Genomic DNA, 5,267 nt, shown 5'->3' on the forward strand with positions numbered 1-5,267 from the left:
CCCCATCTCCAGGAACCAGTTGATTGCTGTGTTTGTAAGAAACGCTTGTGAAGGTTGGGGTGATGTCCTCTCCCAGTGCTGGAGTGACCCGGGGCTTGTGCAGGTCCCTGTGGAGCCATCGCAGGATTTGCATCCAGTAGCATTCAGTTGATTTTTCACTTTTTTGGCATCAGCGTGCTCCTTTGCTCGTGCGATGGCAAGCTGGACACAGGGTTGTCTGAGCAGCTCGTGGAGGACCCGAGTGGGGCTGAAATTTTGGATGTCCTTTCCAGGCAAGGTGCAGGCCTGTCCCTGTGCAGCCCACTTTGAATTACTTCTGTCATCTTCTGGTGACTAGCTATTTTAACCCAGGCTTAGAGCTAGAGTTAGTGCTTCAAAAAGAAACATCTCAGAACCTGAAGTTCTTCGATACTTGTATTTATATAGTGTCATACTAATTGATTCTCCTGCTCTAATGACATTTATAGTGTGTTTTTAAAAATACAACAGAAAAATTTGAGCTAAAACTTAGCTCTCATTCTTCCTCACCCCTGCAGGTCCCTTTCTTGCATAAACCTTGCCTTGCAGTTGTAGGGTTTCTCCCAGTATTGCGGAGTACGGATTTCATATTTGTTAGGAAATAGGCTTTTTGTGGCCTGCCATCTATGACTGAGCTAATTTATTTTTTTCATTGTTTCACATAAAGATTCACAGAAGGGAAAACCTTGGCGAGGTGATATTGGATAGATGAACTGTGGCAGAGCGGGCTGAGGTGAGTTCTTTAACCTTTCCCAGCCGTGAGCGCAGTTGTACTCACAGGCTGCAGCAAAGATGTGTAATCCCTTCCAGCCTTTCGTCCTAGAAACTGATTGCCCTTTTTCCGTGTGTAGCTCAGGAGCAAGCCTTTGGAGAATCCAAAATCCTCATTTAAGTCCTTGCTGTCTTGGGTACTGAAGTTTTTTTAGTTTACCTGGTACCTAAATCCTTACAGGTGTCCTGAATTTCTTAGGTTATTCAGAAACAAGCAGTAGCTCCTTGCACTGAGGTCAGAGCTCAAAGCAGCAGCCTGAGTTCATATGCTAAATACACACACACGAGGTGCAGCACTAATTGGGAACAAGCTGAAAGGGCTGGATTTCACTGCCCCATAGGTACATAGGGGAGCCTAGCTCAAAAGAGGAGCAACAAAATGATCTGTAACTCCTGAGTTCTCACCTTCTCATTCTTGTGATGTGGAGGGTCATCAGTATAGGCAGCCCATCACAGCTGAGTGACGCACAGGCAAAACTTTTGGAAGGAGTGGGTTTCTTCTGAATCTTCTGTCGAAGGCAGTGATGTTATTTCTGCTGCAGAGGACAGGGTATTATATTTGAGTCTGAGTCACCCAATTTCACCACAGGCCACGTGAGACTTCAGCTTAATAAGTACAGCAGGTTCTGAATCTATTCTTAAATCGCTCTGATCATCTGGTAGGGAACAGCTGAACGCTGCATCGTTCTGTGGCAGAATCTGCAGGTTTGGTGTCGTACTGCCAGGTGTAACAACAGGATCTGATTTAGCCATCCCCTCGGGAAGTCTTTTTAGAGCTTCCTCCCCCTTGTCTTCTAGCTGCAGCTTTCCAGTCACGTGAAAGGAAGAAAGCACGTTAACAAGGAACGGAAGAGGTCACAAAACCGTAGCAAAAGCATATTTTCTCTCCCAAATAGAAGAAAGCCGAAACAACATGCAGGGTCACCCGTGCTAGGGTGACCATTGCCCCACCCAAGCGTGTGTGCATTCAGCTCTGCACCAGCTCTTTATTTTCCTCTTGGCCGTGTTGGGGGTTTGGAAGTAAGCAAGTCTGCAGCTTGCTTGGCGCTGAGGGGAATCCACTACCGCAGCTGGTCTGCGTGCCTGCTTGCAAAACGGGGCGGTTGATGAAAGCAGAGAGAAACAGAGGAACCTTCTGGTTTCCTTGCTCTGATTCTTACCCCGGCAGTTCTCAGAATAGGTGCCACCGGCCCAGCAAGGCAGAACTGGGCTGGCTGACAAATCCGGGGTGCAGGCAGAGAACCCTGAGAAGGTGCGGTTTAGGACAGACACAGGTATTAGAGCTGCCTTAGACAGACTAACTTCCCATACGCTTCGCTGTCAGGCAAATCATGAGACTCTCAACTTACCCCAGATTTCAGCACATGATTTTTTTCAGGAGGATGAAATCCCTCTCCAGAAAAGCACCTAGAAATGGTGAATGGATTAAATCCCCTGAACACCTGGAGTAGAACGAACACATCTACTTCTCAGAACAACTTTCACATCTCTGTCATTTGAAACGAGACCTCTTGGTGGAAAGGTTACGGATGACATAAGTCCTACAGTAACAAGGAAAACAAAACTCCTGTATTTGCCTGCTTGAAATCCTCTAATAAAATAATGCATCTGTTGAAGCAGCATCTAAATGTCACTTCTGTGTGTCATCAGAAAGGAAATGTTATTCCTAAGCGCAGACTGGTTCCCATACACAGTTTTTTCCAGCCTTCCCAGGCCCATAAAAGCAGTCAAAATCAATGATTAGCGGCTCTGGTGCACTCACCTCATGCATCCCTGTAAACACCAGGAACTGACTTCCAAGTTGGTTTTGCTGTCTGTGTTTTTCAAGCACGGTTGAAATTGTCCATGTAAATGTGTTCTGCTGAGAACAACAACAATAACAACAACCAACCTCAGGATATAAACTGCTAATCTTATTTTTTGGCCAAAACCCAGATCTAGCAAGCATTCAGGTGCTGCATGGCTTTCCAACAAGTTTAGTATTCTGTGGCCTGAATCTTATTTTCAAGCAAGTTTGTCCAAGCAATTACTTTGTGAATTACAGTTTGATTCACCCAGAATCAAATCCTGGATCGTTTTGGAGCGTGCAGCCTTTGCTGGGCTCTGCCCACACAGGCATCGGGGCTGTCTGCGGCAGGTAATGCTCCCCGGGGTACGCGCTGGCTGGGGGAGGCTGGGCCGGCATGCCAAGGGCAGGATGCTTTCACAGAGTGATCCCTGGTGATGGATTTTGTGTCTCAGGAGGACTCGGCCGAGCTTAAACCTTCTCCCCTTCAGAATACGAAGCAGAGCTGCTTGCTGAAGCTGGCAGGCTCTCAAGCGATCGTGTCAAAAGAAACACGGAGCAGATGCAGCCAGGGAGCAGCAGCGTTGGGGAGAAATTGGACTCCAAAGGCGTAAGGAGAGCGTGTGGCTCCTCTCAGGTAGCAGTGGGAGGTCTTAATCTTGTAAGAGGTTTGGCTCTCCTCATGGAGGACTCCATGGAAATTCCTACAAATTATATTCAGCGATGCAGAACCAGCTAGTAATGGTGATGTTCTGCATATTGAAACACGGTGCTCTAGCACGCCAGCAATATTTAATTCAAGGTGGCCACCACGCATCTCAGGGATGGGTGTGTGGTGGCAGGGGGCGTATTCATAACGCATGCCAGACCTTAAATCTTTATAGAGACTCACACAGACACGTATGGGCACATGAACCAGGCACGCTTCTGAACAGCAGCTCCTCACCAGCGACCGCGGTTCTTCAACCAAAAGCCCGGCCTCAGTCGCTCACTCTGGGATATGGTGTGATTGGGTTGGAGGAGGGGAGAGGGATGCGTAGAAAACAAATAGACCCAAAGCACCATTTTATTAAGAGAAACAAAGCCACGTGTTGCCTTTGGTCTTCTCCCTAGCAAGCACAAGGGTCAAGCACTCGTACGCTCCAGAGCTAGCTTGCAGGGCTTGGCGTCTCTGCAGAAGTCCTGGCTTGTTGGTGAGTGATTCTGGCTCCGTGGCTTTGCTGCTGGTCCTGGGCACCGATCCTTGGGCAGAGGGAAGGCAGAGCGCTGGTTGCACTGCGGGCAGGAGAGCCAAGTGGCAAACAGCGGGGAGGCTGCACCTCTCGGGTGAAATGGGGCAGGGGGAAAAGTGCGGAGCCCCTTCAGCTGTGGTGGGTGAAGACACTGGGGCAGATAGTGGGAAGCAGAGCACTGGTCAGAGGAGATGATGATGGAAGAGCAGCAGGAGAAAAAAAAAAAAAAAGAATAAAAGTGCATGGAAAAAGTGTGGAGTTGGAGAGAAGGGCTGGGCACAACGCTGTGCCCTTTTTAGTGGAGGGCTGCTGGGGTTTTACTTTATTTCTGTGTGTTTACTATTTCTGTATGTTCTTGACCAGCTCAGTTTCATACCTGAAAACTTGTTTGCTGCCTACGGGAAGCTTTTAGACAGTGGCTAAGAGCCGACAGGGCATTTTCATTAAACACCTGGGCAGAGGGAGAGATCCAAGGAGGGGAAAACCTTCACATTCAGTGTCCAGGTTGTGTGAAAGCAGCTGAAGGGTAGGAGGTTAAGGATGGAAAAAAAAAAAAAGAAAAAAAAAAAAAATCCAGGTGAATCCACTGAAATCCATTCAACAAAGAAGGAAAAAGAAGGAAGAAAGGAGGAAGAGGAGGATGACAGACTAGGAAGGAGACATGGCTTCAGCTGTGTTGGAGTGTGATGGGAGAGGATCCAGTCACTAACAAAGCCCCTCTGGAAGACGCTTCCCACTAAAAGCCATCGGGGGTCATGCCAGAAGCCCCTGGAGGCAGCCACCAGGGTTGTGCAGGACCTAGGAAGGGAAGCACTGGCTTGAGCTTGTTTTCTTTACCTCTTGCAATACCCTGAACTTTAATGTTCACACCAATGTTACTGGTCTCGGGGTTCGCCTGGGGCCACTTCTAAGAAAGAGAGGGTGCAGGAAGGAGGGTAGATATGAGCTGAGACCCAGGACTGTGGTGAAAACTTGGGCTGTGCAGGGCAGAATCAAATGGAGGATGGAGAAAAGGTAGTGAAAAATATTTACAAAAAAATGGTAAGTATTTTTTACAATTCACTCCCCTCATGATCTACTTCCATTTCATTTTCTCTAATGGTTCAGCGCTGACCTTTCTCCTGACCATACCATTAATTTATGATATTTACTGTTTTCCTCGGGAAATGGAATAGTCTTATTGCATGAAAATTGCAGTTCAATTTTGTTCCTTCGTGAAAGTTTCTGGCTTTCAAAGTTGCAGCGGAAAGCTCACATACGTGACCTGGATGAACAGTCAGGTTCAGAAAATAGGAGACAAGTAAAAAGAAGAGCCAGAAATGTGTTATTTGAAAGCAGACGCTAATGATTTCTCATCCAATCTTCTGAGTTTCTTTGGTCATGACCTATGATTTTTAGAAATGGTGATAATGCTAATGGAGAGACGTGTGATGGGTGATTGTCTAGGTAACGCTCCCAGG

This window comes from Egretta garzetta, unplaced genomic scaffold (assembly GCF_000687185.1).
Source record: "Egretta garzetta isolate BGI_Z169 unplaced genomic scaffold, ASM68718v1 scaffold45, whole genome shotgun sequence".
Taxonomy (NCBI): domain Eukaryota; kingdom Metazoa; phylum Chordata; class Aves; order Pelecaniformes; family Ardeidae; genus Egretta; species Egretta garzetta.